We start from the raw sequence: 17,708 nt of genomic DNA on the forward strand, positions 1-17,708 counted from the left end.
TCATCAAGAATTATGGCTCCATTGTAGCCCCTCTTAATGACCTCACATCTAAAAGGATACCGCAAAAGATTTATGGACAGCTAGCTGTCAAAAAGCTTTTGAGGACCTTAAACAGGCCATGTGCTCAGCACCAGTGTTAAAAAGCCCTGACTACTCCAAGAAATTCATTGTCCAAATTGATGCTTCTGAGGTAGGAGTTGGGGCACTTCTTTCTCAGCTCAACACTGAGGGCCAGGATCAACCAGTTGCTTGTATAAGCAGAAGATTGACCCCTAGAGAGAGGCCTTGGTCAGCTATAGAAAGGGAGGCCTTTGCTGTGGTCTGGGCCTTGAAGAAGCTGAGGCCATACCTCTTTGGCACTCACTTCATTGTTCAAACAGGCCACAGTTCCCTTCTATGGGTCAAACAGGTGAAGGGAGAAAACCCCAAATTGTTGAGGTGGTCCTCATCCCTACAGGGAATGTACTATACAGTGGAACATAGACCTGGGAGTAACCACTCCAATGCAGATGAACTCTCCAGATATTTCCATATGAAGACTCATCTGGGCAGGGTTAGCCTTCTTGTGCTTTGTTTGGGGGGAGAGTCGGAGTTGTTTAGGAAAGTACCCTCCTTCTTGGCATGGTTACCCCCATTTTCTGCCTGTTGTCAGTGTGTTTGACTGTGTCTACTGGGATCCTGCTAAACAGGACCTCTGTAGTTTTGCTGTCTCCTCTAACTTGTATCTTTTCCTTCCCACAATTGGCATACTGGTCCCCCCATGTAAGTCCCTAGTATATGGTACCTAGGTACCCAGGGCATTGGGGTTCCAGGGGATGCCTATGGGCTGCAGCAGTTATTTTTCCACCCATAAGGAGACCATGCAAAAGGTTCTGCAGACCTGCCATTGCAGTCTGCGTGAAACAGGTGCACGCATCCGTTTTCTCTACAGGTCACTGCTCCAGGTCACTGTAAGTCACCCCTATGGTAGGCCCTCTCAGCCTAGAGGGCAGGTATCTGTGTGTGAGGGCACCACTGCAGTAGCAGAGGTGCCCCACAAACTCCAGGTCTATTTACCTGGACTTTGTGAGTGTGGGGACGCCATTTTACACGTGTACTGGACATAGGTCCCTACCTTTGACCAGCTACATAATGGTAACTTCGGACCTTGGCATGTTTGGTATCAAAGATGTCGGAATTATACCCCAATACTGTTGCAAGTATTGGAAGTATGATTCCATGCACTCTAGGGGCTCCTTAGAGGACCCCCAGCATTGCTACCCCCAGTCTTACAGGGTTTTCTGGGAAGCCTAGCTGCTGCCACACCTCAGACCGGTTTCTGCTTTCCTGTTGATTGATCTGATCAAGCCCAGGAAGGCAGAACAAAGGATTTCCTTTGGTAGAGGGAGGCAACACCCTCTCCCTTTAGAAATAGGTGTGACTGGCTTGGGAGGGGTAGCCTCCACAAGCCACTGGTAATCTTTGAAGGGCAAATTTGGTGCCCTCCATGCACAAGCTAGTCCACACTGGCTCAGGGACCTCCAGTCCCTGCTCTGGCACGAAACTGGACAATGGAAAGTGGAGTGACCACTCCCCTGTTCATCACCACCCCAGAGGTGGTGCCCAAAGCTTCTCCAGAGGGTCCCTGGGTTCTGCCATCTTGTTTCCAAGGTTGGCAGAGAACTCTGGGAACATCTGAGTGGCCAGGCCAGACATGTGACATCAGAGCCCCCTCCTGATAGGTGCATACCTGGTTAGGTGTCATGACCACACAAACTTGCCAAGTCAAATCAAAGAAGTGCATGAGAAAAGCAAAGAGATATCCTCAGTGGAGACAGCAAAGCCCAAACTGGAAGAAGGTTTGCAGAGTAATCTTGCGCTTATTTCAAAGGAAGAATCAAGAAGAGAAGATCCAAGATGGCCGCTGTGAGTCCTGAAGGTTAGTTACAGTTCTAGTCTTGCAATCGGTTGGTTGCTAGGTTACGAGCTCTCCAGCTGGAAGCCTTGCACTTCAACTGAGGTCTGACAGGAATCAGCTGTGTGGAGAGAGAGCGCGCTTCAGAACAGAAACTCCTGTGAGGTAAAATTACATTCGAAGATTATATTACAGAAAACAGATAAATATTGTCAAGGTTTATTCGAAGAGTTTGATAGTAGACCGTTCCCGTGGAAGTCGGCAAGGCTACAGAGTTAATGTATGAATTAACCTTATGTTTACAAGGTTCTTGTTTAAGATATTAAAGTCAAAGAAAAAACAAACTTTAAAAGAGCAAGTATCTACAAATGTCAAGGTTATAAACAAAGGCCAAGTTTAAAGGAGAAACAAACTGTTAACAAATAAGCATTTACAAATTCAATGGTAATAAACCAAAATAGAGTTTAAAGGAGAAACAAACTTAAATAAACAAGCATTTACAACTACAAGTTATCGACAGATGTCGAAGTAAGGAAGGAGAAACTAACTGTAATAAACAAGCATTTACAAATACAAGTTATCAACAAATGTCGAAGTAAGAAAGGAGAAACGAACTTTAATAAACAAGCATTCACAAATACAAGTATTGACAGAAGTCACAATAAGACAGGAGAAATTAAATAACATCAGCTGATTTGAAAAACGCATTATCACCAACTATATATATATATATATATATATATAGCAACATAAAACCAATCTCTAACAAAGGTTGAGAAGTTCTTCCAGAATCAGTAATAAGCATTTTTTAAGAAGAGCTATCATTTATAGAGAGAAGCAAGGCTACAGAGAACTCAGGGTGAGTGAAGAAATAATAGAGTTAAGGAGAATTAAGTGTTGAGAGTAGAAAGTGAAAAACTGATGTTGTATGTCCCTAGTAATTGCGACTGTGACTCTTGCAGGTGCTGTATCCAATCTTAGATGTGAAGAGGCAGACTGAGTACTGGCGTTCATCATCTCTGTGGCAGTCTCTCTACCATCCCATTCCCCTTTCCCCCTCCGGGGTACTCAGCACGAAGGATTAATATTCGTTGTGAGTAGCTCGGGTTGGGACTGAGGAGTTATCTTCTGCTTCTGAGGAAATCGAATTGAAGTATCCTGACAGATTGAAGTGCCATCACCCTAATTTTAGGGAAAAAACAGATTTCCTCCTGAGCAGAATGGCAGAAGGAATTGATATAAAAGCATTAGCCACCGTTTTGGAAGGGTTGCAGAAACAATTAAATAACACCATAGAAGCAACAGTCCAAATAAAACAGCGAATAAATGAGTTAGGGAACACCGCTAAATCAAATGAATCTGTGTTTTCACAAATCCCTAGCCCTTCACAGTCTGCAGGTATATCCACTCAAGTAATTCATGCGGTTTCCCCTATTATTCCTTTGGCTCAACCCGAGCGCTTAGGTGGGGATCCAAATAAGGCGCAGATTTTTCTGACCCAATGCTCATTGCATTTTTTATGTAGACCAGTCATTTTTTCCGAAGACCAGTCCAAAGTGGCATTTATATTGTCTTATCTGACAGGAGATGTGGCCGCATGGTCCATGCCAATAATTTCCAGAAATGATCCTGTTTTATATAATTTCCAAAATTTCAAGGAAGAGTTCTTAAGAATATTTGATCGGCGAACTGCAGCTCAAGCCACTGACAATGAACTACTGGAAATCAGGCAAGGTAATAAAGATCTAGTAGCCTATCTGGCTCATTTCAATAAACTCATTGTAGAGACTGCCTGTCCGGAGTCAAAAAGAGCCACCATATTTTATCGTGGACTGAGAGATGAATTGAAAGATGCCTTAGCACAAGTTCCAAATAGACCCACCGAAATTTCGGAGTTAATTTATCTTGTGTTACAGATTGACCACCGGTTAACTGAACGAAGAGCAGAAAAGAGAAGAGAGTATCGACCATTTCCCCTGAGAAATGATCGTGTGCGAAATGATCATATGAGAGCCGGAGAAGGGATAACGATAGAAGAACCAATGCAAATTGGTTCCATCCGAGGTCCTTTATCTAAGGAAGAAAAAGAGAAAAGAAGAGTGAATCAACTATGTTTATATTGCGGTGCATCTGGGCATTTTGTTAAAAACAGTCCCAAGAAACCCAAAGCTCTTCAGTCGGGAAAAGGCGAGCTTCATCAGTAGAGGGAGTTGCCCTGATGAAAGCAGAACCCAAGACAACTCCTTTAGATCAACGAGTGGCGAATACCTTACAAACCGCAGCGCCACATCTGGTACAAACAGTATCAGTTAAGACCCTTGAGAAGGAAATTCAAGGGATCTCAGTTATGATAGACTCTGGAGCTAATGGCAACTTCTGTGATATCAAATACGCTCGTAAAATGGGTATTCGATTTATCAAGAAATCTACTTTGGAAGTAGTAAGAGCTGTGAATGGAACCAATCTTTCTTCAGGACCCATTTCCCATGAGACCGAACCAATTCAGATGCAAGGTTTTGGTGGACATCAGGAGCAGATAATCTTTAATTTGATAGATGCTCCACAATTTCAACTCATTTTGGGTCTGTTCTGGCTTACAGAACATAATCCACAAATTGATTGGAGCAAAAGATGATCAAGATGAATTCCTCTTACTGCAAAGAGAATTGCTTTCATGATGGAGTGGAAGTGTCCACCAAGTCCCAAGCGGCCTGTTTATCATCACACTCTTCAATGATCTGTGCACTAAAGACAGCAGAAATCCCAAAAGAATATGAGGATTTAGTCGCCGTTTTTGATGAAAAGGAGGCTGAGAAATTGCCACCACATCAACCCTACGACTGCAAAATTGAACTGGAGCCAGGTGCGATATTGCCATGTAGCAGAATATACGCATTGACCGAAGCAGAGAATCAACATTTAAAGGAGTATTTGGATCAATATCTTGCTAATGGTTTTATTCGTCCTTCTGAATCTCCAGTGTCATCCCCACTATTTTTCATACCAAAGAAGGATGGGAGTCTTCGAACTTGCATTGATTATCGAGCCCTCAATCAGGTTACCATCAAGAATCGATACCCACTGCCTTTAGTGTCAGTTTTATTAGATCAAGTAAAGAATGCTAGAATCTACACCAAATTGGACCTGCGAGGAGCATATCATTTAATTCGAGTGGCTTCAGGGGATGAATGGAAAACCGCTTTTCGGACTCGATACGGATTATTTGAATATCAAGTGATGCCTTATGGGTTATGCAATGCTCCCGCTGCCTTCCAGCATTTCGTTAATGATATATTACGAGAATTCCTCGACCGGATTGCCGTGGTTTATATAGATGACATTTTAATATTTTCCGACAATCTACAGGAGCACATTTCCCATGTTCGATCCATCCTCACAAGGTTGCAAGAAAACCATCTCTATGTAAAATTGGAGAAGTGTGCATTTCATGTGGAACGAGTTGAGTTCTTAGGATTCATTTTGTCACCAGAAGGAGTTAGTATGGATCCTGCCAAGATAAAGACAGTGCAACATTGGCCTTCTCCTTGCAATGTCAAAGACATCCAGAGTTTCTTGGGGTTCGCTAATTTTTATCGAAGATTCATATCCAATTTTTCTCAAACAGTTACACCCATTACTCGATTGTTGAAGAAAGGAGTGAAGTTTGAGTGGACAAAAGAAGCTGAAAATGCTTTTAATTTTTTGAAGAATTCCTTTGTCTCAGCTCCAATCTTGCTCCACCCCAATCCAGATGAGCCATATTATGTGGAGGCAGATGCTTCAGATGTTGCCATAGGAGGTATCCTTTCCCAGCGTCATAAAGATACAGGTCAATTACATCCAGTGGCCTATTTCTCTCGAAAATTAACACCACCAGAGATAAATTATTCAATTTCGGATAAGGAGCTATTGGCAGTCAAAGAAACTTTTCGTGAGTGGAGGCATTACATTTTGTGAGCTAAGCATAAAGTGACCGTTTACATGGACCACCGAAATTTACAGTTTTTAAAATCAGCTCGAACTCTAACAGCTAGACAACTGCGTTGGTCCCTATATTTTGCAGACTTTGATTTTGTTATCACTTTCAGACCAGGAAAAGTAAATGGGAAGGCAGATGCTCTATCTCGAATTGATACCGGTGCAGTTAAAGAGCCTCCAGAAAAAGAATTGATTATTCCACAAGAGAAGTTCATATCTGCCATATTGTATAAAAATTTAACCAAAGAAATTCAAGAAAACTTAACATTCGAAGGAATGCTGAAGTGGTCCAAAGAAGGCCAAGGAAGAGAAATCAAAAAACGTTTGCCATACTTTAAAGGTGCACTGTGTGTTCCGACTGTGGAGCTGCAAGAAAAAAATCTTCAGGCTTATCATGACGATCAATTGGCTGGACACAAAGGAATTCAAAAGACTCAAAATCTAATACAACAAGAATTTTGGTGGCCAAAAATGAAAACTCAGATAAGACAATATGTGTCAACTTGTGACAAATGTCAAAGAGGGAAATCAAATAGAACAGCTTCACAAGGTCTGTTAAGACCTTTGCCCACTGCACCACATGCCTGGCATACTGTTACTATGGATCTTATAGTGGACCTCCCTAGTAGCCAAGGTTTTAACACTATCCTAGTTTTTGTAGACACTTTCACTAAAATGGCGCATTTCATTCCTTTGAAAGAAATCCCTCGAGCCCCACAGGTTGCACAGTTGTTTACACAACACATAGTACGCGCCCATGGTATCCCAAAAATTCTAGTTTCAGACAGGGGGTCCCAATTTGTTTCTCGCTTTTGGAAGGCCTTTAGTAAAAGATTAGGAATTGATTCTCGTTACTCTACCAGTTACCATCCTGAAACCGATGGGCAAACAGAGAGAGTGAATCAAGAGTGAGAACAGTATTTAAGACTCAATTTATTCGATAAAGAGAAGGAATGGCCCGAGTTGATGTGGGCAGCTGAATTTGCTTACAATAATGCTGTTCATTCCACCACTGGGTTCACCCCTTTTTATCTGAACCATGGTAGACATCCTAATGTAATGTTGGGTAAAGAAGATGATTCAGTGCCTGCAGTAGAAGAGATGGTGAGGGATTTGCAGACCACGTTAGTTAGGGCTAGAAAAAACATAATTCAAGCAAAAAACTCATATAAGACTCAGGCTGATAGAAAAAGAAGAGAGAGTCTCATTTATTCGAAAGGAGACAAAGTTTGGTTATCCACTCGTCATTTACGTCTCAAAGGAAATCGCAAATTTCAGCCACGATTTATAGGCCCATTCAAAGTTGACAAGATGATCAATCCAGTGGCAGTTAAATTGAAGTTGCCAGCTCATCTAAAGATACATCCTGTTTTCCATGTCTGTTTGTTAAAGAACAGTCCTCCAAATTTACGTCAAAACTCCCCTCCAATTCCTATCCAGATTAGCTCTGCAGAAGAGTATGAGGTCAATCAAATCTTAGATTCCAAAATCCGTAATGGCCAGCTTTATTATCTAATTGATTGGAAAGGTTATGGTCCAGAGGAACGATCCTGGGAGCCGCACGAGTATGTACATGCTTCAAGATTAGTGAGAAACTTTCATAGAACCTACCCAAGCAAACCTAAATTGGAGAACTGTTCCTTGAGGGGGAGTACTGTCATGACCACACAAACTTGCCAAGTCAAATCAAAGAAGTGCATGAGAAAAGCTAAGAGATATCCTCAGTGGAGACAGCAAAGCCCAAACTGGAAGAAGGTTTGCAGAGTAATCTTGTGCTTATTTCAAAGGAAGAATCAAGAAGAGAAGATCCAAGATGGCCGCTGTGAGTCCTGAAGGTTAGTTACAGTTCTAGTCTTGCAATCGGTTGGTTGCTAGGTTACGAGCTCTCCAGCTGGAAGCCTTGCACTTCAACTGAGGTCTGACAGGAATCAGCTGTGTGGAGAGAGAGCGTGCTTCAGAACAGAAACTCCTGTGAGGTAAAATTACATTTGAAGATTATATTACAGAAAACAGATAAATATTGTCAAGGTTTATTCGAAGAGTTTGATAGTAGACCGTTCCCGTGGAAGTCGGCAAGGCTACAGAGTTAATGTATGAATTAACCTTATGTTTACATGGTTCTTGTTTAAGATATTAAAGTCAAAGAAAAAACGAACTTTAAAAGAGCAAGTATCTACAAATGTCAAGGTTATAAACCAAGGCCAAGTTTAAAGGAGAAACGAACTGTTAACAAATAAGCATTTACAAATTCAATGGTAATAAACCAAAATAGAGTTTAAAGGAGAAACAAACTTAAATAAACAAGCATTTACAACTACAAGTTATCGACAGATGTCGAAGTAAGGAAGGAGAAACTAACTGTAATAAACAAGCATTTACAAATACAAGTTATCAACAAATGTCGAAGTAAGAAAGGAGAAACGAACTTAAATAAACAAGCATTTACAAATACAAGTATTGACAGAAGTCACAATAAGACAGGAGAAATTAAATAGCATCAGCTGATTTGAAAAACGCATTATCACCAACTATATATATATATATATATATAGCAACATAAAGCCAATCTCTAACAAAGGTTGAGAAGCTCTTCCAGAATCAGTAATAAGCATTTTTTAAGAAGAGCTATCATTTATAGAGAGAAGCAAGGCTACAGAGAACTCAGGGTGAGTGAAAAAATAATAGAGTTAAGGAGAATTAAGTGTTGAGAGTAGAAAGTGAAAAACTGATGTTGTATGTCCCTAGTAATTGCGACTGTGACTCTTGCAGGTGCTGTATCCAATCTTAGATGTGAAGAGGCAGACTGAGTACTGGCGTTCATCATCTCTGTGGCAGTCTCTCTACCATCCCATTCCCCTTTCCCCCTCCGGGGTACTCAGCACGAAGGATTAATATTCGTTGTGAGTAGCTCGGGTCGGGACTGAGGAGTTATCTTCTGCTTCTGAGGAAATCGAATTGAAGTATCCTGACATTAGGTGACCAATCCCCCTTTCAGGGCAATTTAGGGTCTCTCTCTTGGGTGGGTGCTTAGATTTGGCTTGCAAGATTCCAGCAGGAGTCCTCGGCAACCTCTGCTTCGACTTCTGGTCTCCAGTACTGCGACTGGAACCTCCAGGACCCGGCAAGCTGCCTGTAAAGAAGAAAGGATTCTTCTGCAACATTGTTTTCCAGGGCTTTTGCCAGCTTTTCAACATTTCCCTCGCTGTGCATCCTCAGAAGACTGCATCTCTTCAGCCTGCACAAGAAGAAGAAGGAATCTTCCTTGGAGTGAAGGTGTCACTCCCCTACAACCACAGGCACCTACAGCAAGCGACGACCGGCTGCGGGGATCTCCCCTCATCTTGGGGTGCGTGGATCCTGCATCACAGGTGGTGGTCTGGAGTAGTCCTCTTGGTCCTCTCTGCCAGCTTCTAACTTTAATGGAGGTAAGCCTTTGCCTTCCCACGCAGGACATTACCCCTGTGCACCGCGTCTCTTGCAGCTGCCAAGGCGTGTCTGCATATCCTCCAAGGTCTTCAGGTGACGTGTAGTTCCAGCTCCCAGCACTCCATCCTGCAAAGCCCAGCCTCCTGTGTGGTTCTCTGGCGGCGTGGGACTTGTTTTGTAGTGCTGCGTGGGCTTCTTCTGCGAATCCTGTATCCCCGTCCTCTGGGACTCCTGTGGGTGCTGCCTCTGCTCCTGTGGACTTTCTGCGACGCTGAGGGTCTCCTGTCACTCCCCTTCCTGGGTTCAGTCCTCCTGGGCATGCTGGTCCCCGGCAGCACCACTTTTCCACTACCTGTGAGTTTGACTTTGCCAAGGCTTGTTGATGGAATTCCTGCACTGACACCCATCTGCAATTTTCCTTCCAGTGAGGGACATCATCTGCATCCATCAGGAACTCTTCTCCAGCTCCAGGGCTGCAGTGCTGACCTGTTTTTCATCACTGTCGACCAACTCCTGCAACTACAGCCGGGTGAGTAGTAGCTCCTACTCCTCCCGGACTCCACTGTGACTCTTGGACTTGGTCCCCTCTCTTCACAGGTCTTCTGTCTTCAAGAATCCACCGCTGGTTTTCTTGCAGTTTTCTCCAGGTGTCTTCTTTTTCTTCTTTTCTCCTTTTGGGTGGTTTGGGGAAAATCCAGTGATTTACTCCTGCTTTCCTGGTTGCTGGGGGTACTGTGTTACTTACCTCTGTGGTCTTCTAGTACTCCCAGCTCCCCTCTACACATTTTACCTACCTAGGTGGGGGTACCTTATTCGCATTCCATTTTTTAGTATATGGTTTGGTCACTTTTGGTTATTGCTGTTTGCACTATTTTCTAACCTTTTCTATGCCTATTTCTGATTGCTAGTGTATATTTTTTTTTTATTACTTACCTCCTATTGGGGAGTTGCCCTTCTAGTCTGTTTGTGGTATTGTGTTCCAAAAATAAAGTACCTTTATTTTTGTACAAAGGAGTGTTTTTTTTTTTATGTGTGTAAGTGCTGTGTGACTACAGTGGAATTGCATGAGCTTTGCACGTCTCCTAGATAAGCGTTGGCTGCTCAACCACAGCTACCTCTAGAAAGCCTGGCTTCCAGACACTGCCTACACTACACTAATAGGGGTACCTGGACCTGGTATAAGGTGTAAGTACCTTAGGTACCCACCACGCACCATGCCAGCTTCCTACATCAATCAATTAATGTTGATTCCAAAAATTTGATTCGCATACACATTTAAAGCAACTATAAAAACATGCATAATAAAGGAGATATTGCCTCTTAAAAATATGAAGTTCTTCTAAAGTACTACAGGCTAAAGATGTAGATAGGTGTACAAAGCTTCAAGGTGCTAATGCCCAGTGAATAGAAGGTACAGTGTGCATCATAGGTGGCTGCATTTTACAAATCTCAACTTAGTGTCCTAACAGATTTGTCTCTGCTGTGACATCCGCCTCAAAAACAAGAAAAAGCAAGAAATCAAACATAGGTGCTCATTAACAGGAACATGGCTTCCCTAAATATCTCAATGCCCATTGTGTTGAGTCAGCCTTAGAAAATTCCACCATAGGTTGCCCTAGAGGGAGCAAACGTTAATAAAATTAAGATATGCACCACAGTCTCAATAGCTTGTCCTCCACAAGTGCATTGGCACTCTTCCTACAGACAGCGAAAAGCAGGAAGGTAGATAAGTAGGGCCATTGTTCCATATACCGTAGTTGCTAGTGCTTCTAGACTTTCTAATGAGCGGAAGCCAGTGAAGGAATTTCACGGCCAGTTGGGTCTGAGGGCTTAAGGCTGGCAATTAATGAATCTGGCGGCATGATTTCGAATAGTCTACAGTTTATTGTTGAGTAATGATGGTAGAGAACACACTGTAATATTTCAGCTGAGAGATGGTAAAGATCTTGCTGAGTGAGACGGGAGGAAAGGAGTGATGTTCTGAGCTAGACAGAAGTGACACGCAACTCTTGAATTTGTGGGTGATGTGTAAACTGAAGATGACTGTGTGGTCAGAAGCACCTCTGTAATTCATGACAAAGGGACTCGAAAAGGTGGAAAAGCATGTACTCACATTGCTCAGCTATGTTAGGCTGCACAGACCAAGTGGCAAAAACATACATTAATTACTGGGTAGTACAAGGTGGTTGACTATGGCCCTGTGACTCATTTACTAGGTATTTTGACAAAATTCACGCTTAGTGATTAGTGGATCCTAAATGCCAGGGTCCGAATGTTAAGACCTGCAACAAGGTTTTACCATTCTTGGTGTGTTGTTGCTTTCGATCTTGTCTGTCACAGGTTCCGAGTTCCGTGGTTGGATCTGTTTGGAAAATGCAATGCCCCAGTCTTTATCTCGTTGACTTCTCAGCAGCAGCTTGAGCAGTGGCTAATTGTCTAAAGATACTTATGTATGCCTTTCCTTCATGTACCTCCTCCCGAAGGTGTGTTGCCAAGTTTGTGAGACTTTGACCACTTTATCCTTGGTGACAACTTTTTAGCTTTTCACTCCATGGTTTCTACTTCTCCAAGCCTTGGACACGAAGCCCCCAAAGAGAATCCTTCTGACTCCTTCTCCCCATATGCCTGTCTCTTGTTCCCTTGACTGTTGGTATGTGGACGGGCAGATAGCCCTTTTTGTGAATATGATCAAGGAGCAATGTTTTATACACTTGGCAAAGTTTACTATAAAATCATGGGCATAATCCATTTACCTCAAATTTTCCCTTAAACCTAGCTATATTGCAGCTAACAAAAGTAGTCTTGTCAGTGCCAATTCGAAGGGTCTCTTTCCTCCTTCCCACATCACAGCACAACTCCTGTTACTCCTTTGTTAAAGTTTGGGAGCATGTGTTTGTGTTGCTAGCAAAGGGACCAGTGGAATATCAGTTTAGCTTGTCTTCCTCACCAGGGTCAATGGTAATCATGTGAGGGACCCCGTAGCTCTATTGTTGAACTTTGTAGTTGGGGAGCCCTAATATGGTCCGAAAGCCCAACCCTAGTATCCAAAATTGGCCTGAAAGGGATGAGGCTGTAGTTTCCTGCGTAATCACTGCTGATGGCAGAGAGCGAATGGGATGTAGGCGGTCAACAACTTAGAGATACTTTGGGCTTGTGGGGACCACAGGTAATTAATGGTGGTAGAACATTTAGCTAGACGTGTGCCACACTTGAATTCTGTAACAAATGTGGTAACCATTCAGTTGCAATCTGAATGGAAGTTTATCATGCAAATTGGAGAGCATTTAATCTGGCTGAAATTTGAGGCACCATCAACTGTAAGGCCCTAACAATACATGCAAATGACATTGAATAACATGAGAATATTTTGTAAGGAAGTTATTGTACCTTGGCCGCACACTCAAGTCTACTCTTAAGATGGAGCTAGGCATAACATAAGGGACCAAGCGTGATGGCAACCATCAACTACCCCATGTTGTGGATATTCCTCTGGACTAGTCCTCCAGTGAGCATAGTTTTAACTCAATTGAATGAGTCCTGGGCTCTTCTTGAGCAGCATGTATGATAACTGTCTGAAAAGTTAAACCATACCTGTTGGGGGTCTTTCAGAGTTCTTGTTTTCAGAGGCTAGTTGACCCAGAAGCAGCCTCATTAGGATCACGAAAAGGAGATATTTTATACCAGTTTGGGGCAACTAGGCTGGAATAGCATTCCAAATGGATATCTATACTTTCTTTGGAAGAAATGTTCCCACTGGATTGAAGAAGACTGGGGAAAATTCTCAGGTCCGAGTGTTCTGCCACTTGCAGTAAGGTTAGGTCGCTGGTCAGGTAACCATGACCAGCCCTCTTGCAAGTGCAGTGTATTTACCCACGAAACAGTGCTCAATTTGTTGTTTTTTCCTGCCCCTTTTATATTTACACGTGTTAAACTGGTTCAGACTGTTCAAGCAGCTTATCTCTTTTTGCCTTTAACAGACGCCAGAGTGCAACAATTTCTTGTTGTGCAGTTCCTGGAGCAAAATGTGGTCATAGAAGGAAACTGGAGTAGGACTGTGTTGTCTGTTTATTTCTGACTAAAGCTTTTGTGGGTTTGGTTGGCTAGAGATCAGATAGTCCCTAGTTTTTCAATGTATGGCTGTTACAGTGTTTATGTGCTGTTTTTAAAATATCTTTTATCTCACAGAATAGTCGCAATGTACATTGTAATACCTGGCTGATAATAAACTATGAGGACTGATAGGATAGTGTGCTATACCTCGCTCCCTTGTGGCAAACCCTGGCATGATAGAGCATGTCAGCTACCTCCTGCCACATGGCACTAATTCATATCTAGGACAGAGCAGTACAAATAAAGCCATTGTGAGAAACCGCTACACTGGCAGTCGATGTAGACAGCTTTGGTTTGGTTGTGGGTTTGTTGCTAGTGCTTGACATCACAGGCAGCTGGTGTGCCTCCTAAAATCGGCTGGAAGAGATTGAGCAAGACAACGTCTCTGTGAGCAAAATGAAGCTGAAAGCCCTATTACTGTTTCCTTTGCAATAATAATTTCCTGAGTTTCTAACACAAATGCCTTTTCAAATCTTTGTTTTGATCAGCAGTAGTCTCTTAATATTTGCTTCTTTTTACTCAGAAGGTGATAGCCATGACATTTTGTCCTTCTCGAGCCACTCTTGATCCTTTTTTGCTAGTGTTGTGCCAACTAAGGAGTATGGAGGGGTGTGTAAGGATAATGCCTATTTTTTCATGTTCACCCCCACATTTTCTGGACTGATGCTGCTGGTTTTTTGACTCTCAGAGTGCACTGAGGCCTGCTAACCTGACCTCAGTGCCAGTGTTCTGACCTCATGCAAAGTATATGTGGAATTGGATTCACCAGATTGACTTCCTTATAAGTCCCTAGTATATGGTACCCAGGGCACCCAGGGCATGTAAGGCAAAGTATCCACTCAGAGCTACAGCACTGCTTGTGCCACCCTTCGTGTGACAAAGTACAAAATGGCTCCCAGCCTGCTACTGCAGACTGAAAGGATGGTGTGTTCACTGTCAGTTTGACTTTGCCATTCAAACCAATAGTAAGGCCACCTTGCCCCTTTAACCTCAAATATAAGTGTCCCCTAGGGAAGACCTATGGAGCTGTATAGCAGGGAACTATATTTTGTTAAGCAAGAACATGTATACTTCAATGTGTCTCGACAGCATCACTTCTAAATTGTTGTTTTGCTGAGGGTTAAGTCAGTAGCCCCATTGGCTAGCATAGGGTAACCGGGTGACAACCCTACCTGGCTAACCTTTGACTTGGGATACCAAACTGGGTCGGGTGAGGTATCAAATTAATTGTGACATTAAATGACATATGATGCTCAGATCAAAATTATTGCCACTATTAATAGATTAATAGTTGCCCACTTTTAGAAAAGTGACCACTCTGTGCTCTTCTCCTCCACCAGCCGCACCAAGGCGCACAGACACAGACAGCTTTCTGGCTGCCTGGGGAGACGTGTGAATGACTCTCAGGCCAGATACAAAGGCGGTGCTGAAGCAGCGGGATATGACTTCCTCTGCCAGGGTGGCTACTCCAGGAATTAGCTGAGAGGCATGCTTCAAAGGAGAAGCCACCTTTGATTGGGCCGCTTGGCCCAACTCCCAGAGTAGGATATCTTTTGTCCCTTTAGACAGTATGCAGACAGGGCCAGGGAAGGGGAAATCTCTCCCCAAACCGGTTTTACTGTGGGCTTTTTGTCCTTAGCTAGCCACACCTCTAGGGTGGGCTACTTTCCTCCTAACACCCGAGGATGGGTCATGCTATCTCAAAGGGGGCAAGAATGTGGCATTCTGGGATAGCAGATGCTACACATCACAGGGACTTCGGCACTAGGTAGGAGGGGACCCAGTAACCCACTGGCTAGTGATCGCGTGGTCCCTTCAGGGCATTTTCCTAGAATAAATATGGTGTCTCTGGCCCATTCACTCTCAGTACTTGCTGTATCTGGAAAGAGGGTGAGAGGAAGACCACACAGCACCTGTTGGTAGCGCACAAGATAGGCTGCGATGCCGGAGTGACTGCACCTGCTGAATTTGAGGCAACTGAAGCTTTAACCCTGTTTGCCGTTCCTTGCTCTAGGAGATGCTGATCCCTGGCCCCAGAACGAAGAAGAGTCTCCAAGGGTCAGTTGGCTGACCCCCTTAGAACAGCACTAATGACATTAAAGCTGCAGGAGCCCAAGTCGTGTCCCTGGTAGCCACCGCAAAAGTCTTACTGCTACGGGACACCAGGCACCCCAAAGGTCAATTCACAGATAGCCAAAAGGGGCACTTATGTCTGCTGGATCAGTGTGTGTTGGTTGTGACCGGATTCATCTCCCAAGGGGGACACCAGCCTTCACCAAAGATTTGCACCGTGACCGCTGTGTTGCAAAAGCGCCAGATCTGCATCGGCAGCCCTTGGAACCCTACATAGAGGACTCGTGGAACCCTGAACCTCGTGGCCATTGCTGCCTCCACTCACCTGTGAACTGAGGACTTGACCGGACTTCACCGTCATGGACCGCACAGCATCCAGAGCATCATTGAGCATTTTTGAGCCTCCATCCCTCAGCGTTAGGACCACTCCAGTATGGTCTGTGGTGGTCATGCTGTAGAGCTCTAAAAACGCTCTGGTGCCCAGGTGACTGTCCAAGTATCTTCTCTGTCCCCCTAGAACTCTGTCCTGTCGGAACGTGGTCACCTAACTCAGGCCAGAGTTGCAGAACTAACTTTTCCAAAATGTTTGAAAGTTTTCAAATTTTTTGATGACCAGTGCTTGTTTGCCATTTATACTAAAGGTATTTATTTAAAAATCTACATCTCCGGAACCCTCTGGTGGATTTTGATGATCAAGGTCTCTAAAGATTTATAAAAAATCTAATCTATTTTTCTGACCTGGTGTCCACTTTCTTTCACGTTATGTGACTTTCTTGTTCTGTTGTTTGGTGGTGTTACCTGACTGGACCCAACATTGTATTTATGGTTCTATTGCACAGTAGGGCTACCAGCCATGCCATATAGTACACCCCAAATCCTCAGAGGCTGCTACTAGATAGGCAGCCTATAAGAAAAGAACTTTAGAAAGTTGATTGTTCCTCGGGGAGCCTACAATAGTCATTCTTTTTTTACCCTTAATTCTAAAGATGGCAACAAGAAACTCTCTAAGTCAATTTCTGCAAACATATCACTCCCTAAAAACATAGATGAAATAATACTAGATGTGTTTGTGCAGAAGTGACCAAAGTATTTAAGAGAACCTTGAGGATCATGCACCGGTTGCACCTTGTGTTCCGGCCTAAATAATACCAAAAGGAGTCTTAAGACCCATCTGTCCTCCCTCTCAACGAAGTATCAGCAGGTCCATCGTCTTGCCACTCCTAGAAAACTTCGCTGCCCTTTGCTCCAATCTCAAAAATACTACATCAAGAGACGTTTCAGTGTGTTAAGACTACCCTTCAAACTCAGATTGAATAGCCCTGTTTACTTAACCATTTCCCGCCATCCAAAGCAATCAGTGATGACCACGATATATCGCAAATGTAAATGCTTCATGACTATGCTGATTGACCTTGTTTTACCTTAGTCGTTTTGGCCCTTTGAACCATTTCTAGCACAAGGAGATTGGGTGCTGTTTTCTAACAACACTATCTTTTTACCATTAGGGTGACGTATTATTGCTGCAAATGTCACCTACTGTGCTTAAGGTGAGCTGATAAATGTGGTTGTGTCGCTAACAGTGTTCGTATACTGTACCAGCTTCTGTTATAAATGCTGATGGAGAAATATGAGTTCGATTTTCAAAGACTGAATATTGCTTTAGAGAACACAAGTTCAATTGGGGCTATTGAAAGTGTCACTGGAGGAAGTAACGTCCGTACTTGTGGCACATGTGGCCGTGCTGTACACACCCTCAGTTTGCTTTTATCATTTCTAGAATCTGATGGAGTTGAAAACACAAGGTGTTTCTGATTCTCCTGAGGAGTAATTTTAAGAAGAACCCGAAGATACACGTTGTTTGAAACACAAAAGTAACTTCGATCCAGATGGCAGAAGACACTCCTTGGCGGACGAGCATGAGGCCCATCTTAAGGTTATTAAATGCAGAGTCACAGATTGCCACGAGCACAAGATTCAATAGCACCATCACAGGTACCCCATGAGCGGGGGCGTGGCTTGAGCCGATGGAGCTGGACCCCCCATGTTTTCTTTTGACCATGTAAGCTCACCAGCCACGGCTACTGGCAGCCAAAAACCGGCAATCGGACTGCACCCACAACTGGAATGGCTAGTGCAGGTAACACAACACACTAAGGGGCATCCCCTTCTTGAAGCCTACGCCTCGCTTTGGCTAAGGACGTTTTAATTCTTCCTTTAAATAGGAAAT

The sequence above is a fragment of the Pleurodeles waltl genome, chromosome 9, assembly GCF_031143425.1.
Source record: "Pleurodeles waltl isolate 20211129_DDA chromosome 9, aPleWal1.hap1.20221129, whole genome shotgun sequence".
NCBI classification, from domain to species: Eukaryota; Metazoa; Chordata; class Amphibia; order Caudata; family Salamandridae; genus Pleurodeles; species Pleurodeles waltl.